The sequence below is a fragment of the Lathyrus oleraceus genome, chromosome 3 (genome assembly GCF_024323335.1).
Source record: "Lathyrus oleraceus cultivar Zhongwan6 chromosome 3, CAAS_Psat_ZW6_1.0, whole genome shotgun sequence".
Taxonomy (NCBI): Eukaryota; Viridiplantae; Streptophyta; class Magnoliopsida; order Fabales; family Fabaceae; genus Lathyrus; species Lathyrus oleraceus.
In genome coordinates, this window is record NC_066581.1 from 518,424,145 (window position 1) to 518,447,998 (window position 23,854).

Genomic DNA, 23,854 nt, shown 5'->3' on the forward strand with positions numbered 1-23,854 from the left:
CCAATGAGGATATTTCTAAGTGTCAACCGGTCATGCTTGAACCTGTTGATCAATCACTTTGAATACTTCAAATTTCTATTTTTAGTGTTATCTGGTCATGCCTGAACCTAGTGATCAATCACTTTGAATACTTCCAGTTTGCTATTTTTAGTGTCATCCGGTCATGCCTGAACCTGATGATCAATCACTTATTTCCAGTTTGTTTATTTCTTGTTATTCTCAGTGTCACCGGTCATGCCTGAACTTGGTGATCAACCACTTTGAATATTCCCCAGTTTTTTCCCTAGTAAATGTTATCCCCAGTGAGTTGTTGCTCATGGTCATTGACATTATACTTTATCTCCATCATTTCCTACATGTCATATTTATCACTCATCATAAGTCATCATGCTAGAATTCATTTCATTTTGCATCATATCCCTAGCAAATAAAAAAAAATTATACCAAAAAGAGAGTTTGTTTGTCCATAGCATAGCATGCCATTGCTTCTAAGGGCAAAATTTCTGATTATTTCTATATTTAAATACCTTTCACCTTGATTTCATGAGTATTATCATCACTCATGCCATCTGGAAAAGTTAATTAAATAGGGGAAACTGTCACACCCCAAATTTTACCCCTATATTTCATAATCATTTTCATCCTAGACATCATTCACGCATACCTCACCTGAAGATCAAGATATGCCCGATTTGTTTCATATGTGAATTAGGGTTTCCCTCAAAGAGCTCAAATGATTGATCAGTCAAAGTTTTGGATTGATCATCAATAAATCAAGTTCTCATACACTCAAGAGATCTCTCTCCATTAACAAATAAGTGTATTATGGCCCAATCACAAGTGCATCAAGCTTCACTTTCATCTGGTTCACTAATTAGGCTTTCTTAGCAACATTCAATTTCCTCTGAGAATTGTGATCAAGACATGATCTCAAGCTTTGAGACATGACTCAACACACTAAAGTACATCCTTAGAGCCCATCCACGATGTTCAATTGGCTCAAGATTTTGAATTCATTGAAGATCAAGAAATTCAAATTCATTTCATACACAATCAATGCACTACAAAGTCAAACCTTTGACTTTTGAGCCCTAGAGGCCAATACTTTTGGTACTTGTATCGAATTATTTATTAATAATAAAAGGCATTTTCTTTATTATGGTTGATTAATAAAGTCCCTAAAATAGATAGTCCGTTTAATGTATTAAGTGTGACTTAATCATGAGAACACATTAAACATAAGGGCACTATTCTTAAAGTATCCGTAGTCGAGCTTTAATGTGAAGTGGGATAACATTAAAGCATTAAGACTATTATGTTTGTAGACTGATGATCACATCTCAGGGATCATGGATAAAGAGTTATCAAGTCTTAAACATAGATATGAATATTAGGAGTAATATTTATACCGGATTGACCCGCTATGAGAATACTATATAGAAAGTTATGCAAAGTGTCATAAGTTATTCTCATGGTGATAATAGTGTATACCACTCTTCGACCTGAAACCACTATGGATCCTAGATGTAGAGTCGAGTGCTTTATTGCTGATCCAACGTTGTCCGTAACTGGATAACCATAAAGACAGTTGATGGGTACTCCACGAAGCATGCTGAGGGACATGAGTGTCCTAGATGGAATTTGCCAATCCTGCGTAACAGGATAAATGTCTATGGGCCCAATATTGAACTGGACAAGGGTGACACGGTCTATACCTTGTGTTCAATATAGACATAAGGGCAAAGGGGTAATTATACACATAATTATTATCACAGGAGGTTTTGTCAGATCACATGACATTTTCGTGACTTGGGTAGCAGTGATGTGTTGCTAGATACCGCTCACTGTTTATTATGTTAAATGCGTGATTTAATATAATTGCCAACGCCGCGAAAACCTATAGGGTCACACACAAAGGACGGATTGATGAGAGATAGAGTAACTAAGGAACACCGTAAGGTACGGTGCACTTAAGTGGGAGATGAAATATGGTAAGGTACCAAATACTTAAGTGATTTTGGGCATATTATAAGATATGGGCCAAAATACACTTAAGTGGGCTTTTTGGCTTGAAGCCCACACAAGTGGTTCTATAAATAGAACCCCTTGGGTAGAAGCATTGTCACTCCAATCCACTCAGACAGAAATTCAAGTAGAGACTTGGAATTTTGTTTCCCTCTTCTTCTCACTCAAAGCCTTCACTCATAACAGCTAGCACTGCGATTGAAGGAATCCGTTCGTGTGGACTGAGTAGAGACGTTGTCATCGTTCAACATTCGTGATCGCCCCGTGGATCTGTATCAAAGGTTTTGATCATTATCAGAGATCTGCACCAAAGGTTTGAATCGCCACAAGAGGTAACGATTCTATCACTGATCATGCCCATTCGTAAGGATCACTAAATGGAGAAATTTTTAAATTCCGCTGTGCCTTGGATGGCAATTCTCCTACAGTGGTATCAGAGACACTTACGAAACCATGAATCTGATAACTGTTTTTGTTCTGTAATAATATGATTAAAGACAGAATGAATCAAAGGTTAAATTGAGATCGATCAAGTTACATATATGTGATATATGTAATCCTGATGCAAAATACATTATATATGATATAGTGTTCTCGTTTCGTTCTTTCAAACCCTCAGTGATTGTTTTCCTTTGAGCGATCAATGGTCGTTTTCTTCTTGATCCGACATTAGTATGGTGAAGCAATGACGTGTTGATCAATCATACTGAATTAACAATCGAGATGTGTTTGACGGTCTGAAATTGGTGCATCAGGGTTAGTGACGACACAAGGGTTGTGTTGTCAGAGAGTTATGCGATTGGGGTTTGACTGCACAAGAGTTGTGCTTTCTAAACACTTTTTGGAACAGTGTTAACCGGTTAACGTATATGGTTAACCGGTTAACACAATGCGAAATAATTTTTTTTTGAGTTTTTAACAGTGTTAACCAGTTAACACATATGGTTAACCGGTTAACGCAAGGCAGAAAACAGTTTTCCAAGACATTTTCAAACAGTGTTAACCGGTTAATGCATTTGGTTAACCGGTTAACACAAGGCAGAAAACATTTTTTTTATAGATTTCAAACAGTGTTAACCGGTTAACGTATATGGTTAACCGGTTAACGCAAGGAAATTTTCACCCGTTCGGCTAACTCAGTGCTTTAAAAGTGTCAAGTGTTGATACGAAAAGCGACATCAATTTTAAATGAATTGTTCATTAAAATGTGTGATCGGTCGTCGAAATTTAATTTGATTTTAATTAATTAAAGGAATTAATAATAATAATAATAAAGTGTTTATTATTGTCTTGTGGTGATCGGCTATGGCCTTAGTTTTCCTTTGTTTTGTTTTGGGTTTTTAAAATACGACCTGCGTGTCGTGCCTCTCTCTTAATCTCCCAAATGTAACTTCTTTTCTCATCTCACTCCCTCGTATGTAAAACGAGTTTCTTTCATGTAATGTAATGATATGAAGAAAGCAAAGAAGTCAGTGCCAAAGGAGGACAACCTTGAAGATCTTGCTTGGAGAAGCTTAGATCGTTGTAGGTTAGCTTAGGTTCTCTCATTGGCTTGGGAGAATAATTGCGCTAGGGGCCATAACTGTTTCATTATGTATGTATGTATGTTGATGCATGTGAATGTATGTTGATGCATGTGAGAGACGGTTTATATGATAAACAAGACGGTGAGATCAGAAAAATTGCAATTCCCTCAAATTAAATATTAAGTTTATGCTTTCCAAGTTTTAACACTCATCAAGACTAGTAATGGATAATGTAGGTTTCGCCTACGCGAGGTGCATGATCTATATATTAGTAAGGTGCAATGGGATAATCGTAATATCCAACTGTTAAAACAATGGGTCAAACTTAACTAAACAAATTATAATAAGATTATATATATGTTTAGAAGCAAGAGTTGGGAATGATCCATATGATGGATTGGAATAAGGAGTTATTCACCCAACTGAAATTTTCGAGAGTTGTATGAGATACAATTGGAAGGAGTTCCTACCTAAAATAACCTAGTTTTGTGTAATCTGCCTACGCGGACTTAGAACGAAGTGAAATATGGATCTCGACCCACTAGAAAATCTTCCAACGGGATTTTCCGAATCAAATGATGAGGGTCATTTGTTTTGAATAAAATAGTGGGAGCATGTTTAATTAAAGGCCTAATTAAATATGTCAATGATACTTATATTTTCATTAATCCTTGTGTAGATTACCATGACAACAAACACCTCTAACAACATATTGCGATCAAACCTTGACAAGGAAAAATTGTCTGGGACAAATTTTCTGGATTGGTACCGAGACATGAGGATTGTCCTCAAACATGATAAAGGGAAAGGCAAGGAAGTTGCCAAACCCAAACCCACTAGTGCTGCTTTGAAGCCTAGTGGAAGCATAGAAAAGGAAGGCACCTGCTTCCATTGCGGTAAGACCGCATACTGGAAGAGGCACTGCCCAAAGTACCTGGAAGATAGGAAGAATGGAGTAGAGACTCCAACTTCAGGTATTTTTGTTATTGAAATTAATTTATCTACTTCTGCATCATGGGTATTACATACTGGATGCAGTTCTCACATTTGTACAAATGTGCAAGAACTAAAAAGGAGTAGAAAATTGGCAAAAGGTGAAGACGACCTACGAGTTGGTAATGGAGCAAAGGTTGCTGCCTTAGCCGTAGGAACTTATGAATTGACTTTACCTAGTGGTTTAATGATTCAGTTAGAGAACTGTTATTATGTACCAGCAATTAGCAGGAATATTATTTCCGTTTCTTGTTTGGACAAGTTCGGTTTTCATTCATAATAAAGAACAATTGTTGTTCAATTTATTTGAATGATATATTCTATGCAACTGCACAATTGAATAATGGACTATATGTCATTGATCTTGAAATGCCTATTTATAACATTAATACTAAAAGGATGAAACCTAATGAGTTAAATCCAACTTACCTTTGGCATTGTCGATTAAGCCACATAAATGAGAAACGCATTTCCAAACTCCATAAAGATGGACTGTTGGACTCTTTTGATTATGAATCATATGAGACATACAGATCTTGTTTAATTGGAAAGATGGCAAAGTCTCCATTCACAGGAAAAGGTGAAAGAGCAAATGATCTTTTGGCCCTCATACATACTGATGTATATGGTCCACTGAACATATCAGCCAGAGGAGGTTTTCAGTACTTCATCACATTCACTGATGATTTCAGTAGATATGGTTATGTGTATTTAATGAAACACAAATCAGAGTCCTTTGAAAAGTTCAAAGAATTCAAGAATGAAGTACAAAACCAACTAGGTAAGAATATTAAATCTCTTTAATCAGATCGAGGTGGTGAATATTTAAGCCTAGAGTTTGATGACCATCTGAAAGAGTGTGGGATCCTATCCCAACTCACTCCTCCTGGAACACCCCAATGGAATGGTGTGTCTGTGAGAAGAAATCGAACCCTATTGGACATGGTCCGATCCATGATGAGTCAAGCCGATCTTCCAAACTCCTTTTGGGGACATGCGCTGTTGACCGCAGCTTACACACTTAACCGTTTTCCATCCAAAAAGGTTGATAAGACACCATATGAGATATGGAGTGGTAAGAGACCACATATGTCTTACATGAAGATTTGGGGTTGCGAAGTTTATGTGAAACGACAAATTTCAACTAAGCTTAAGCCCAAATCTGACCAATGCTTATTTGTGGGGGTATCCTAAAGAAACAAGAGGATATTCCTTCTACAATCCTTCGGAGGGCAAAGTGTTTGTCGCTCGAACTGGAGCTTGAAGAGGAAAGTAGAGCTTGAAGAAATTCAAGAATCACAAAGCATCGATACACCTATGGAGGAATTAGAGCAGGAAACACAAGTAGTTGTGTAAGAGCAACCTGCTCAAGTAGAACAAGACCAACGTAGGTCAGGCAGGATACGTCACCTACCTGAGATATATGGATATCTGATCAAGGTGATGTATTACTCATGGATCAAGATGAGCCTGTGACCTACTCATGGAATCTTCGTTTTGATGAAATAGTAAAACTGTATGGATTCATCAAGAACGAAGATGAGCCTTGTATCTACAAGAAGGTTACTGGGAGCATGATCGTATTCCTGGTATTATATGTAGATGACATATTACTCATTGGAATCGATATCCCTACCCTGCAACAAGTAAAGTCTTGGTTGGGGAAATGCTTTTCTATGAAGGACCTGGGTGAAGCAGCCTATCAGAATCTATAGAGATAGATCATGAAATGCTTGGCCTAAGTCAGAGTACATAGACAAAGTGCTGAGACGCTTTAATATGAATGATTCCAATCTGGTTATGTGTTTTCACTACGCCAAAAACTGGAATAGACAGCGCACCTTAGAGGGCGCTTTATTAAAAAAGCGCACTCTAAAGTGAAGAGAAAAAATAAGGAGCGAACAACTGGAATAGACAGCGCACTTTAGAGGGCGCTTTTGTAACAAAGCGCCCTCTAAAGTGAAGCGAAAAAATAATGAGGAAATGGAGGGACACCAATAGAGGGCGCGTTTATGAAAGCGCCCTCTAAGGGTACCCTTAGAGGGCTCTTTTAAAAAAGCGCTCTCTAAGTCCATGTACATTTCCAGTTTATAAGGCGCTTTTGGAAAGCCTTAGAGAGCGCTTTTAGAAGCGCCCTCTTAGGCCCCCTTTAGAGGGCGCTTTTTTTACACAAGCGCCCTCTAAGGTCCCCTTTAGTAAACATTAAAATTATAACATATACTGCATGTCTCTTTATTTTCCCTCGCTATATGCTATTTCATTTACGTAACTGGGTTTTCTCTCTACTGCGATTACTCTCTACTGCGATTACTCTCGTCCTCCGTTCGTTCTCCCTCCCTCACCGTCGTCGTCGCCATCGCCTTTTTCTGCTGCTGCGTTCACGTTCACTGAGTTATCTGCGTCCACCGTCGCTATTCACTTTCTTCTCCATCGTTACCGTCACCTTGAAGGTATTTCTCTCAATAGTTTGTATTTTCAGGTGTTTGATTAGGGCATTTTCTAAACTGAGTTTTACATTTTGTGCATTATGTTGATTAATGTTGTTTAGGGCAAACGAGCACTATATGGTGTTCATGAGCACCTTGTTGAAAATCATTTTTTGTTATTTTTTTGTGTATGGTTTTGATCACTGAATGTTGTATGTTGTATGGTTATGTAAGATTTTTTATTTCTGATTGAAAACTGATGTCATTTGGAGTGTGTTTGAGCTTGTGCTTGGAAGTTTGATGATTATGGATGCAAGTTTGTTCATGTTCCAAACACCATAAGTTTGCATTGGTCTTTTGTATGCAGTAGGTGTGTGTGGGTCTTATTAAATCATTTCTATATTACAGATAAAATGGCTAGTAACCAAGACGATACCCATGACGCGAGTGGATCACGTAACAATGTTGAAAATGAAATCAAACGAGGATTGACTGTTATGAAGTCAATCATTCGTGCAAGAGACAAGGGTGAAAAATTCGAAGTACATTGGAGTGCTGAAGACCAACTAATTGAGCCTAACGGTTCAATGTTGGCAAGTTACATTGGTTTCCTTGTTCGACAACATATTCCGATTACATGTGATAATTGGAGAAGTCCGGAATTGAAGGTTGGCAAAGAAAAAATATGGTCCGAGATACAGGTACTTACCATATATTGTTATATGTTTTTTTTGTTGACTATTTGTTGACCATATTTTGTTATAATATTACTTATAATAACACACTCCATGTGTATGTTTTTTAGAGATCCTTTCACATCGATGAAAGCCGACAAAAATATTGTATTCAATTGGCCGGAAAAAGACTCAGAGGATTTCGATCCTTTTTGTCCAACAAATTTCTCAAGGATGAGGAAGGAAAATTTGTTGAAGCAGAACGGCCAATGAAGTATGCGGAGATTATTTCAGCCAAAGAATGGGATAACTTTGTCGCCAAACAAAGAAACGAAAAATTCCATGTAATTTCTATTAATTATGGTATTATACAATTGTTAAGTTACTTGGTTCTGATATGCCTTAAACTTTTTTATCCAGGAAGTAAGCGACAAAAATCGGAAAAGGGCATCAAAACCCGCGTATCCGTACAAAAAAGGGCGTACGGGATATGCACGGTTACAACAAAGAATTATGAGTATATTCAAATTCTATGAGCTTATACATTGTCACAATATGTTATAATTGATGATCTTATAATCTAATTCAATGTGTAGCTAGTCGAGGAGAAAAGTGACGCAACATCTCTTCCGGAGCACGTATTGTGGAAGGCTGCTCGGGTTGGGAAGGATGGGGCTGTCGTTGAAGTAGTTCAAAATGTTTATGACGAATGTGTAAGTATATATAACATTATTTCTTTAATTATATCGAAAATTTTGTTAGACATATAATTCATTTTTAATCTCCTCTAATAATATTTCAGGAGACTTTATCCCAAACCTTACCTTCAACCGAGGTCCAGGATTGCAGGAGCGTACTTAGTCGAGTACTAAATGTTCCTGAGTATTCCGGTCGTGTGAGGGGTAAGGGTTTTGGTGTGACTCCGTCGTCATTTTATAAAAAACCAAAAACAAAAAATCCTACCAACAAAGAGGTGATGGAGACCTTGGCGGAGTTAAGGGCACAAGTACTCGAACTGCAAAAGGAGAATGCAAGGTATAGAGAGGAAAGGTGCGGTTCCGAGGCAAAAGATACTAGTGACCGAGCTAGTATCAATTGTCAACCGAAATTTCCCGAGGTAATTATATATGTTATTATGAAATTAAAATAGCACTTTTTTACTTGACACATATACACGTTAATTAACAATAACATTTATTATTGGTTTAGGGCTTTAATCCTTGTCAGCTGTATCTATCGTCACCAACTTATCGCATAGTTGGCAAGGGAAAAGTGCACAATACTTCGGGTGAATTACTTCACCATAATCCCCTCCCGGTGGGATATATGAAAGTTTCGGTTGACCTTGTATTAGATACGGACGCGCTTCTACCATTACCTGACGTTGTTTCAGAGACAACGTTGATGCGAGATGCAGTCGGATCCTTTGTTGGATGGTCGTCAGATCTAATTTTCCCAGATGCCGAGGTATATATGTTCTAAATGATTATGAATATTTAGTATTCATATTTCAATTCAGCTACAATTATGATATTTAATCAATCCTTATTACATGGTAATGTTAGACTCCTACAAGACCCACACATAAAGCTGGTAAAGGGATTTCAAGACGCATCGAGTCGGTTGCATCTCAAAAAGAGGTACAAATATATATACCCATTGAATTATATACGCAACGATTCTGTTGCATCACAAAAAGTCATGATTTAATTTATATGAATTTTTAGGTTCCCGGTCGAAAGTTGAAAAAAGCTGGTAAGGATATTCCAACGAAGTCCGGGACAAAAACAAATCCTAAATCTCAAAAAGAGGTACAAATATATATATACCCATTGAATTATATACACAACGATTCCGTTGCATCACAAAAAGTCATGATTTAATTTATATTTTTAGGTTCCCGGTCAAATGTTGGACAAAGCTAGTAAGGAAATTCCAACGACGTCCGGGACAAAATCTCAAATTATGATGCGTTTTGAGAAAATGGTGGAAGAGTCAGATATTATGCACGGCGCCATCCGTAGTGTAGATATTGATGAAGGTGTTTTCGGAATTGCTCATTCCGAAATAATTGCAAAGGAGGACATGCAACAACTTTTTGAACACGAAGAATTGGGCATCGCTGTCATTCATACATACATATGGTACTCCGATCAATCTATTATTTACTTAGTTGAACAATTTATTTACACATTTCAATGAGTAGTCTAATGTTTATTATGTTTCTATTTAAGGTATATGTATGACACATTGATGCGGGGGACTGAATTGTGTAACCGATTCAATTTTATTGCTGCTTCCCGTATCAACACAACGCTTATAACGAAAAATCCAACATCCGTAAAGAATGAACTAGTCGATAGATTCATGATAGCCGGCGATAATACTACACCCAGTTTGTATTTTTTACCGTTTAATTCTGGCAACGGGTTAGATTTTCTTTCTAATAATTTCATTCTAATATATGTATATCTTTTACGTAGAAAATTTTCATGCATCTAAATTTTTGTTTTATTTTACAGTGGTCACTGGGTGTTGGTTGCTATGGATCTTTCGAGACTAATGGTGTATTATCTCGATTCGTTATCGGGTGATTGGAGTAAATATCCGAGTATGAAGAAGACGGTTGACGCGTAAGTGAAATTCCCCTAAATATTCGTGTGTATTTGTATATTTAATTATGTCTGTCAGATTGATCTCAATATACGTTTTTATTTTGTTAGGGCAATACTAAAATTTAGATCGAAAAAGAATTATCGTAATAGGAAGGACATTACCTGGGTCAGAGTTCAGGTATATATTAAGTTTCTTATTTTTGCTTATAATAGTGTTTGTTTTTTTCTTATAATAGTGTTTGTAAGAAATTAACTATATATATATATATATATATATATATATATATATATATATATATATATATATATATATATATATATATATATATATATATATATATATATATATATATATATATATATATATATATATATATATATATATATATATATATATATATTGTTTGTTTTTCTGTGTAGTGTCCTCAGCAAAACAATTCGATCGATTGCGGATTTTTTGTATTGAGATTTATGAGAGATATCATTGCGTTGAATCGTATAGACATCCCAAAAATGGTATGGAATAATAACTTAGGGTTTATTTTAATATTATCGGATATTTCATCTAATTTGTTACTAAATCATGAATATGTTTTATTCTCTTAATTGTAGTACTTTGACGAATACAAATCTTACTCAAGAGCTCATTTGGATGAAATGAAGGATGAATTGTGTCAATTCATTATTGATCAAAGAATCATATAGGTTGTAGTTGTTGTACATATATGTATGGAATGTTGTTGTACATGCATGAATATCAATATATTAATGTTGTATATATGGAGGATTAATGTTGTATATAAATGGATTCATGTTGTATATATCAATGGATTAATGGTATATAACATTGGATTAAAGGATGAAATCAATATGAATTTTACACTTTTGCAGCATGCGAATAGGTTCCCAATTAAATACCCACTGTTTTTCAAACAAATTTTTTTAAAATAACTAACACTTTAGAGGGCGCTTTCTGTAGGAAGCGCCCTCTAAACACTTTACATTGACAACTTTAGAGGGCGCTTTGTTCAAAAAGCGCCCTCTAAGGTGGCCCTTTATGGACTACCTTAGAGGGCGCTTTTTTCTGAAAGCGCACTATAATATGGCCCTTAAAGGGCCACTTTAGAGAGCGCTTTCTCCAGGAAAACAAAGCGCTGTCTTTACCTATGCCAGCGCCACTTTAGAGGGCGCTTAAAAGCGCTGTTATAGGCTAAAATAAGCGCCCTTTATTCCCTTATTTGGCGTAGTGTTTGCTTAAATGGTGGCACTGTGAGCTTGAAAAGTTCAACGCAAGATGCAGTTGCTGATTCTACAACTGAGGCCGAGTATATTGCTGCCTTAAGTGCAGCAAAGGAAGCTGTTTGGATTAATAAACTTGGCATAGTCCCTAGTATTGTGGATCCCATTGGTCTCTATTATGATAACAATGATGTTATCGCACAAGCTAAGGAGCCTAGATCTCACCAACGATCCAAACACATACTTAGGCGTTGTGCGAAAATATGTAAAGTACCTACACTTGACAATATAGTTGACCCACTGACAAAGCCTCTTGCGCAGCAGAAGCATGATGGCCATACTAGATCAATGGGCATACGGGGTATGCCTGATTGGCTCTAGTGCTAGTGGGAGATTGTTGGTGTAAGCCCTAAAGGCCAATACTTTTGGTACTTGTATCGAATTATTTATTAATAATAAAAGGCATTTTCTTTATTATGGTTGATTAATAAAGTCCCTAGAATAGATAGTCCGTTTAGTATAACCAACCCTCGAACTTTGGATCTCTTCGCATTGTTTTTACATTGCACAATTAGGGTTTTATTCGATCTTTTCCCTTTCCCTTGGATAAATTAAAGTTTGGTGGTGAACATTTAATGTTTTGTGATTCAACTTAATACAATAGCTTGATATCCGATTCTCAGTGCAACAATGGCCTTCTTTGTTATTTATCGCTTTTGAATTTATTTTAGTTTCCGCATATCGCTCTAATAGTGTAACACTGAGACAAGTTACCTTTCTATTTTGTATTCTGAGAGTTATTGAAATATTTATTTGATGATTTGAAATGAAGTTGGTTTTTATTTACGAGATAATTAAAGTTGAGTTGTTATTATTTATTTCTGCTGCTATAATATGATAATTTAGAAAGATGTTTATGCTGAGAAAATGTGACACCCTATTTTTGAGTAAATTATTCGTATGTTTTTATAAAATATGTGCTTGGGGTTTAAGGTGTTACATATTTGGTATCAGAGTAGGTTGGTTCGTTCGGCCTAGGTTTTGTGGACTTGTTTATACCCTAGTGTGTGACATGTGTGTGAACATTGTCGATGCTTGTTCTTGTTAACCACTATTTACTTTACTATTGTAACTGGTATTTATGGCTGGTTGCACATGAAGAAATGGTGTAGAAGCTAAGGGTTCTAAGTGCGTGAAGTTTGAGAGTGGCTTACGTCCTGGTATCAAGAAGTTTATAGGCTATAAGAAGATCTATCATTACTCAGTGCCGGTGAACGAATGCATAATTATGATAAGGATAATAGATCTAGAGTGTGAGTGAGAAGAAGAGTGGGGCCTAGAATCGTGGTAAGCCATATGGGATTCCAGTTGATAAAGGGAATCAGAAGTCCCAGCAAAAGGCTGCAGGTGGGAGTGGAACAAGTGAGGGAGGCGCTTCTACTTCTCTGATATGTTTGAAGTGTGGAGAGTTAGGTCATCACGCTGCTGAGTGCAAGAGCACATGCCTAGCACGTTTCAGGTGTAAGAAGCAGGGGCATCGTGTTAGTGAGCGCAATAGTGACTTTTTTATTTCTTTCATGTATGGAGAACAATGTCACATCAGTACCCAATGTCGGAAGTCGAGGGAAGTTCCAGATGTCGTACGAGCTAGTGAGTAGGTGTATTCTCTTAGTGGTGTGGAGGTGTCGAGATCAGATAATTCGATTTGAGGTATATGTTTTGTTAATATCGACTCTTTGGTTGCTATCACGAGTGCAATGCATTAGCTCATATCGCATGACTGTATGGTCAAGTTGAATTTGGTAGTGTCTCATATAAAGGTAAATATGGTCATTGATGCCCCTATTAGTGGTTCAGTAACTACTTTGTTGGTTTGTTTGAATTGTCATTTGACCATTTATGGTAAAGAATTTGGAGTTGATTTGATTTATTTTCCTATGAGACACCTCAATGTTATTCTAGGGATGAACTTGTTGGAGTTCAACCATGTTCATATAAATCGTTTTGATAAGACCGTGTTGTTTCCCAAACCCGAAGAGTGTATGGATTCGAGATTCATAACTTCCAATAAAGTAGATATGTGCTTGAAGCAGGATAATCAAGTGCTCGTGATGCTCGCTTCCTTGAGAGTGGAGAGCGAAGCGGTGGTTGTTGAACTGCCTAATGTGTGTGAGTTCCCTGATGTTTTTTCTATAGGATATTAGCGATTTAGTACCTAGTACTGAAACTGTGTCGATGGCACCATATCGAATGTCCGCGTAAGAGTTAAGAGAGCTGAAGAAATAGTTAGAAGATTTATCAGTTGGTTGGAGCTGGTGTGTTTAGCAAGATTGATCTGAGATCAGGTTACCATCAGATTTGAGTAAAATCAGAAGATATGCTAAAGTCTACATTTAGAACATGTAATAGACATTATGAGTATTTGGTGATGCCGTTTGGTGTCTCTATTTCTCCATATGTGATTCTAGTTGCTAAAGGGAATCAGAAGTCCCATCCGAAGGTTGCAGGTGGGAGTGGAACAAGTGTGAAGGGTTAGGTGATCGTGCTGCTAAGTGCAAGAGCACATGCCTGACATGTTTCAAGTGTGGGAGGCAGGGCCATCCTGCCACTGAGTGCAAGAGTGAAATTTTGACTTGTTTCAACAGTGGTGAACTGGGTCACATCAATACCCAATGCCAAAAGTCGAGGAAAGTTCTAGTTATCGTGCGAGCTAGTGAGAAGGTGTTTGCTCTTAGTGGTGTGGAGTTCTTGAGATCAAATAATTTTATTCGAGGTATGTGTTTTATTAATGGTGTCTCTTTGGTTGCTATCATCGATACAAGTGCGACACATTATTTCATATCACATGATTGTCTGGTCAAGTTGAGTTTGATAGTGTCTCCTATGAAGAGAAGTATGGTTATTGATACCCCAACCAGTGGTTCGGTGACTACTTCGTTTGTTTGTTGAATTGACCTTTGACCATTTATGGTAAAGACTTTCGTCAAGTCGAGGCTGCAAACACGATCACATTTGGCCTAATAAAAAAATGTAGGCCAGAAGCCAAATAATTGGCATAAAACTTTAGATCAAACATTTTGGGCTTGTGTGACGTCTCCTAAGGAAGAAACTAACTCTATACCTTTTCGATTGACATTTGGACATGATATAGTGTTGCCTGCTGAAATATATTTACAAACAGTAAGAATCCAAAGGCAAAGTGAGATCCCATCCAACCATTATTGAAGCACGATGATGGGTGAATTGGTCGACTTGGACAAAGAAAGTTTAGCTGCCTTAGATGTTCTTATTAGACAAAATAAGCGAGTGACTAAAGCTTACAATAAAAATTTTAAGTGGAAGGCCTTTGTAGTCGGTAACTATTTCTAGAAGGTAATATTACCTATCAAAGGGATAGAGCCTTAGGGAAGTGGTGACCAAACTGGGAAGGACAATTTAAGATTAGCCAAGTACTTTCAAATAACACTTATGAAATTGAGGAATTAAGTCATGAAAGTCGAGTATTTAGAGTAAATGGTAAATACTTGAAGAAGTATAAGCCCATGCTGCAAGAAGTCAAAATATCAGGAGGAAAATAATGTACAAAAATTAGTATGCCAAAATGGTGCATATTCAAAAATTCCAAAAATGGAGGCCATTACAATAGTCAAAGTATATGAAAAATAATAAATTTAAGACTTAAATTTATTCTTTATTTCTTTGAAGCATACTTTCGTACGCTCAAGCTTCTTATCGATCATGACGTCTGTTGCCTTTAGTTCATTCACCCCCTCCAATATGCGTGCAATATTTACACTATTAATGCCAACATTGGCCTCTTCGACCAATTTCTCTTCGAGATAAGCCAATTTAGAAACATTTATATTAACCATTTCCTTCTCCGCTGCTTCAATATTCACCTGCAACCCATTCATTTGCTGAGTCCAAGATAAGATGTCTGCTTCTAGAGATGCCAGTTTGTTTTTATCTTTATCCTTTGCCTCCAATTCAATAATTCGACTTTGAGACTGAGATACTAAGACCCATTGTTGGAGCATGATTTCAGTTCTCCTTTATATAATTCTATTAAAGCCTAACAACTTGAATATCCTATTCAAGAAGTGGCACAAAATCTAAGACGAAGTTAGAAATAGAATTCGGCGCCTCTAGTTTGTTTAACTTTAATAGCAACCCCATGGATTTCAAAGATAATAATTGGTTTGTCCTTGATGGTTTGAATAAGATCCATATCAACAAGTTTGGACTTTAACTGCTGGAACAACTCAGGAAAATCATCATCTGTTTGAACATCAGGCGAAGGAGGAGATATACGAGTAAAGTCTTCTTGGCTGTCCATAATTCTCTTGAAGGCCTCGACTATATTATCTTTCTAATTCACCCCCATCTCTGTTGGACTTGGAGTCAATCTAGAAATGTTATTGAGGCTCTCAAAATATTGGGACTAAGATCTTGAAGTAGGAGATGAATGTGTAAGCTCCTGCCTACCCTCATGAGAGGACACCCAATAGGTTCTTGAACGTTGTTAGGAAGACTAATACCTAGAATATTCTCGACTGAAGCATCCTTTAGTGTATTTTGTGCATGACCAGGGTGGGGGGAGTCTTTGGCATTGGAGCCTCAAACCTTTCAGTTTGAGGAGGGTTTTCTTCAAGCATGAGTGGGACTCGTCTTTTAGCCGTAGACTCGTCTGCTTGATTTTTAGCATTCCTGCAATATGGTTCAAATTCCCTCCAATTTTTTTCTGTTTGATCAATAACTGTTCCACCGTCTCCACTATTGATATGTGGATGGACATATAGTTAATTAGTCATCAAAGGCATTGTATACTTGATATTGGAGAAGTCAACATGCTAACAAGCTTTACTTGGTTATGCTTGGAAGGCTGTAAGGTTGACATCGACATGCTTCCCAAGTAAAAAGGAGTTTGAACCAGAATTAGAGTTTGAAGATAATCAGGGTCAAAGAAAAGTGAAAGAAGGTACTAAGTTACCTTATTAATATCCGGATATGAACTTGAGTGTGCACTCATTATGCTCTGAGTAGGTTGGCGAGAAGTTTTTCTACGTTTCTTCTTCTTCTTCAGTTCAGAAACTTCACTTTCCACAGTTCCTTCATCATCAAAAACCATAAAAGTTTCTTGTCTAACCCTATTCATCTTCTTCCTCTATCGAAGGACATAAGATTCAACATGGGCTTTATCTGCCCCTTGTTCTGCAAAATTAACATCAACGTCTCTGATAGCCACATTCATCTGATTCTTTGGAGGGATAGGTGGAAGGGACTATAGGCTTTCATTACTAATTTCAAACTTTTCTTCTTTCTGTGGAGACTAGTATGTTTTGACAGACACTAATAAGATGGAATATGAATTCAAAATAGTGAGAAACAAAGTGAGTACAAACCAGAGTTTCTTCACTAGTTAAAGCTTCAGCGTTCTGGTTCTATTTGCTCTTTTTTCTTGAGGACCCTACAACAAAGAAGTTTTTCCTTTCTTTCGACCCTAACGCAGAAAAATAAAAGATTAGGAAGTCTACAAATAAATAATAACCTAAAGGAAAATAAGGTTATAAATTTTACCTGTAAAGTTTCTTGGGTAGGCACAAACCTCCCTCATGTAGTGCTCGTTTCTTGAGAGACAGCGGTTGACGATTTTGGATTTTGGGAAATGCCTGTAATAGGTCAAAAAAAATGAGTTACAGCCCAAGAGGAAATTTAAGCAAGATAAAGCATGTTTATCCTCAGTCTTTCTTTACATCCTAATAATAAACATCAAGATTTACGTGTGCTTTTCTTTTCCAAGTCTAATAAAAAAGGAGAAAGCATCTGTAAAACCCCAATTTTGACCATAAGATCCCTCATGCATTCCCTTCATAAGCATAAACATTGGGATCACACCTTGGCATCCTCCTTACCCCTTTTCATTGGATTTGTTTTAGGAGAGATCACCAAGCATCTTTGTGATTATATCATACTTGTATTTTATCATTTCACTAACCAAAATACCAAAAATATGTCTTTGCATTTGCCTAACTCTTTTGTAGGAAGGACATGATCTCATTGATTCATCAAGATCACATCTCGGGTTTGGGACCCTTATAAACAAAGAGCACAACCAAGAATTGGCTCAAGAATGGTTATGAACATCATATATGAGTCCCAATGTTCTCTACATGTTATATTGATCAAGTTTGCTTCAAGAGTTTGAGGGTGATTTGCTTTGGAAACCCTAGTTTGACTGGGTATCTTGAGTAACTTCTCCAATAAGCTATCTTACCAATTGATAAAATTCCTCAAGGGACACTTCAAGTATCATCATATTATGCATATATTATCTATCATGATCAAAGAAAGTCAAGAGAATTGGAAATTAGCAAGTTGGTTGATGGTGGTTGGCCAGATGAATTCATCTGATCAAACCTGGGTCTCCCTAGACCCTATCTCCTACAATTTTCACCATATGAAAATGATTCCAAGAGAAAACTTACTCTAAATGACATTAAAAACAACTTTCATGTTGAGACCTAGAGCTATTTGTTCTTGGAAAATCATTTTCTATGTTGAAACATTATAGGTCATTTTGTTTAAACCCTAATTTGAAAGTCAACTTCCCAAGACCATAACTTGCTCAATTTTTATGAGATGGAATATTTCCAAGTTTCAAAATCAAATTCAAGGTGTATAATTTAACTTTGATGTTTGTAGTGGGAGCTAATTCAACTTTTTTGAGCATGTGATATGAGGCTACATTATAGGTCACTTTTGACCTATACCATTGATCAAGTGATTTTCCAAACTTCAAAAATGCATAACTCTATCATTTCAAATCCAAATGACATGAAATTGGTGACCATTGTGAAGGCCTTTGATAGATCTACAACTTTGATGAAGACACGTTTCTCATTTGAAGCACCTATAAAAAGTTAAGCAAGGTGGAATATTGAGACATATGGCTTGACACTTAGAAAATTTTTGATGTGTCAAAATTTTCCAAACATCCACCTCAATTTTTTCCAAGTTCCAAGCTCCAAATGAAAAAGTGTTCAACATAAAACTTGTTCCTCTTGATCTCACCTTTCCAAAGAGCTCAAATTCATTCATTTTGGATGAGAAATGCATAGGCTGCACATGGCTTAAACAAGCTGACATCATTTGGCATGGATCAATCTTCAAGCATCAATGCACATGTGCCTTGCAATCTAAGCTAACTTCAATACATCTGATCATTCATTTTGGACCTTCAACTATCATTTCATAGGTCTATGCGCACCCATGCACCATTCCATCATCATTTGCTAATTTTGGAAAGTGGAGAGAGTGTGCAAATATCACATGGATTCATCTATAAATTGAGGCCCTTATGCTCAGAATTACACATACCATTGCGCCAGCTTTGATCCCCCTCTTCAAACCCTTCACTCTCATAGGATAAACCTGATAAATTCATTTGAATTTGAGCTTGAATCTCCACTGTTTTGGAATTCAATTCTCCAGGATTCCATTGCTTCTAAACCTTTCCATTCTCTTCCTGCAAGTGATTGAAGTGAGTCCAAGTGCAAGCAAGCTCAAGATCCATCAAGTTCAGACCTCCATTGAAGGTAATTTGCAGAAATTTTAAACTCTTCGATTCTCCTAAATTCTTGCTCAATTCCATTGATTCTTTGGTTGTCTGAAGTTCTACCAATGTAAGCAAGAAGATTGAGTTGCTTTGAGGTCAAATCGAAGCAACTCAGATCATGTACCCCAATTTTCAAATCCATATATCTCTCAATATATTTGGAATTGGAATAATTGGAGGTCAAATTCGAGCTCAGCGCCATTTTTTCTTCAAGATCATGTCCCAGTTTTTTATTTTGGTGATGGTTCATCTTGACCAGTCCAGTGGAGCTCATCGGGGAAGATGATCGGAGCTCTGGCTCCGGCGATGAGGTGTCTCACTTCTGAACCATAGGATCCATATCTCACGTTTTAATCTGAAGCGTTTGTTTTAATTACCATCTGTACCACGCGGTTGACTCAGGAACACATGGAACGCGCGTTTTGGATCATCAGATCTACCACCTCAATTAATGAGGGAGATCTGATGGTCCATGTATTTTTGAATTTATGATATTTTGTTTTAATTGCATTTTCTTCAATAATTCATATTAAATTCAATATTGATCCAAAAAATATGGGACTTTCACAAAAAATTTCCAAATATTTTTCTCTTTCATATTCTGAATTAAAATTATTTTTTGGATCATTATTAATATTTTTCATTAATTAATTGATTTTGCATTTGTTTAAAAATATTTTTAAATGTTCAAAAATTATGAAATTTTTTCTCCAAGGTCCTTTGACCTTGTTTGACCTATGATAAATCTCATGGCCATTTCTTTGGTGTTTTGATGAGATTTTAGGAATTGGACAAAACATATTTGAATTTAATGCACTATTTTATTATTTTTAATTGAATAAATGCCATTTAAATTGTGTTGACCATTTGTATTGACTTGTTTGAGTTTGATTATTTGTTGTTGGGCCTTGGTCAAGGTTGATTTGACTTTGTTAAGTTAATATCATTGGATTTAGGGGATTGATGGAATATACTTTCCATCTCCCAAAATGAATGAATGATATTAATTTGGTAAAAGTCCTCCTTTAACCAATTTGTGATCTCATTCATCCCATTTCCCTTCATCTAATTCCACTTCTCCATTCATTCATTTCCATTTGGCCAATGACATATCAAAGTCCTAATGCTAGTTGATTGAAAGATTAACATGAGTATGGATGAGATTAGGCCACACCTTTTGCATATTTTTGTGTGTGGTATGTTCAATGAGTATAGTTCATAATACTATGTCTCCAACATGCATTAACACCAAAAGTCCATTGTCTGGCCTCAAATAGTTGTGACTTCTACATAAGTCCAATTACGATTGCTTAACATAGCGTTAAATTTGTGACATAAAAGGCCTAAGCATTCTAGTTAGTGAGATTATAAGTCTCCCCTCTTCCATGGTATTGTGTGGAAACTTGGCCTTCTTTCCTTCCTTTGGAAGATGTTTTGGTTCAAGGATCCATGCTTGTGGCAAGTGGGTTGAGTGTTCTGCAAATAATCTCTTGAAATCAAAAGCAAAACAAAACTAACTTCTAACTTACTAACTATTAACTTTTAATTTCAAGCTCTTACTTTTAATGCAATTTACTTTTAGCACTCTATTATCATTTGCCATTATACATATCATTCTAATTATTTATGTTATTGTAATTTTCACTTTGTCCATTTGGACCATATTGTATGATATATATTTTGTTTTGTGTTCCTTTGCTTGTCTATGTGGTCTTTGACCATTAATGTTTATAATAACAACAAAAACCCTAAAAAACTTTTGTGTGGACTGTTGGCTTGATCTGTGGACCAATTAGACTTAGAACTTAGGCAACATTCCTTTGCTAATGGACTTGGCCAATGCCAATTTGTGGAAGAACCAAGTGCTTGCAATTTGAAATTCATCTGATACATCTTTGAAGATCTCTCTAAGATTCATCTGCAACATTGATCATTTGTGAAACTGTTATTTTGAACCTGTGACTTCTGGAATTCATCTGTTGCATGGGCTATTTTGAAGAAGATCATGAAGTGGATAAGCTTGGATGAGGCCATCTTTATTTGATGCCTTTGCTCTTCAAGATTGATATAATTGTGCATTTGTGTGTTGTTTGATTCTAAAAAGTCCAAGGGAATTCTAGGTTTCTATTGACATACTTGTCTATTGGATTGCTACCCATTTGGCTAGATCTTTTCAACTCTAAACTTTTAAATTTTTGTGCATAGGGTAGTCTCTTCATCTTCTCCCCATTTCTTTGATTTCAAAACTCCCCCTCCATTTTTCAAAACTTCTTTGTGTGAACTACTTTTTGTTGGTGTAAGCTCTAGAGGCCAATACTTTTGGTACTTGTATCGAATTATTTATTAATTAATAAAAGGCTTTTTCTTTATTATGGTTGATTAATAAAGTCCCTGGAATAGATAGTCCGTTTAATGTATTAAGTGTGACTTAATCACGAGAGCACATTAAACATAAGGACACTATTCTTAAAGTATCCGTAGTCGAGCTTTATTGTGAAGTGGGATAACATTAAAGCATTAAGACTATTATGTTTGTAGACTCATGAACACATCTCATGGATCATGGATAAAGAGTTATCAAGTCTTAAACATAGGTATGAATATTAAGAGTAATATTTATATCGGATTGACCCGCTGTGAGAATACTATATAGAAAGTTATGCAAAGTGTCATAAGTTATTCTCATGGTGATAATAGTGTATACCACTCTTCGACCTGAAACCACTATGGATCCTAGATGTAGAGTCGAGTGCTTTATTGCTGATCCAACATTGTCCGTAACTGGATAACCATAAAGACAGTTGATGGGTACTCCACGAAGCATGCTGAGGGACATGAGTGACCTAGATGGAATTTGCCCATCCTGCGTAACAAGATAAATGTCTATGGACCCAATATTGAACTGGACAAGGATGACACGGTCTATACCTTGTGTTCAATATAGACATAAGGGCAAAGGGGTAATTATACACATAATTATTATCACAGGAGGTTTTGTCAGATCACATGACATTTTCGTGTCTTGGGTAGCAATGATGTGTTGCTAGATACCGCTCACTGTTTATTATGTTAAAATTTGTGATTTAATATAATTGCCAACATCGCGAAAACCTATAGGGTCACACACAAAAGACGGGTTGATGAGAGATAGAGTAACTAAGGAACATCGTAAGGTACGGTGCACTTAAGTGGAATACGAAATATGGTAAGGTACCAAATACTTAAGTGATTTTGGCATATTATGAGATATGGGCCAAAATACACTTAAGTGGGCTTTTTAGCTTGAAGCCCACACAAGTGGTTCTATAAATAGAACCCCTGGGTAGAAGCATTGTCACTCACTCAGACTAACACTCAAGTGAAGACTTGGAATTTTGTTTCCCTCTCTCTCTCACTCAAAGCCTTCATTTGTACCAGCTAGCACTGAGATTGAAGGAACCCGTTCGTGTGGACTGAGTAGAGACGTTGTCATCGTTCAATGTTCGTGATCGCTCCGTGGATTTATATCCAAGGTTTTGATCGTTACAAGAGATCTGCACCAAAGGTTTGAATCGCCACAAGAGGTAACGATTCTATCACTGATCATGCCCATTCGTAAGGATCACTAAATGGAGAAATTTTTAAATTCCGCTGCGCCTTGGATGGCAATTCTCCTTCAGTGGTATCAGAGCCACTTACGAAACCATGAATCTGATAACTGGTTTTGTTCTGTATTAATACGATTAAAGACAGAATGAATCAAAGATTAAATTGAGATCGATCAAGTCATATATATGATATATGTAATCTTGATGCAAAATACATTATATATGATATAGTGTTCTCGTTTCGTTCATTCAAACACTCAATGATTGTTTTCCTTTGAGCGATCAATGGTCATTTGCTTCTTGATCCGACATTAGTATGGTGAAGCAATGACGTGTTGATCAATCATACTTAATCAACAATCGAGATGTGTTTGACGGTCTGAAATTGGTGCATCAGGGTTAGTGACGGCACAAGGGTTGTGTTGTCAGAGAGTTATGCGATTGGGGTTATGATTGCACAAGAGTTGTGCTTTCTAAACACTTTTTGGAACAGTGTTAACCGGTTAACGCATATGGTTAACCGGTTAACTAAATACGAAAATAAAATTTTTAAGTTTTCGAACAGTGTTAACCGATTAACGCATTTGGTTAACCGGTTAACGCAAGACGGAAAACAGTTTTCCAAGAGATTTTCAAACAGTGTTAACCGGTTAACGCATTTGGTTACCGGTTAACGCAAGGCAGAAAATGATTTTTTGAACAGATTTCAAACAGTGTTAACCGGTTAACGCATTTGGTTAACCGGTTAATGCAAGGCAAAATTCACCCGTTCGGCGAACTCAGTGCTTTAAAAGTATCAAGTGTTGATGCGAAAAACGACGTCGATTTTAAATGAATTGTTCATTAAAATTTTGGCTTTGCGTAGTGTGATCGGTCGTCGAGATTTAATTTGATTTTAATTAATTAAAGGAATTAATAATAATAATAAAGTGTTTATTATTGTCTTGTGGTGATCGATTATGGCCTTAGTTTTCCTTTAGTTTGCTTTGGGTTTTAAAATACGACCTGCGTGTCGTGCCTCTCTCTTAATCTCCCAAATGTAACTTCTTTTCTCATCTCACTCCCTCGTATGTAAAACGAGTTTCTTTTATGTAATGTAATGATATGAAGAAAGCAAAGAAGTCAGTGCCAAAGGAGGACAACCTTGAAGATCT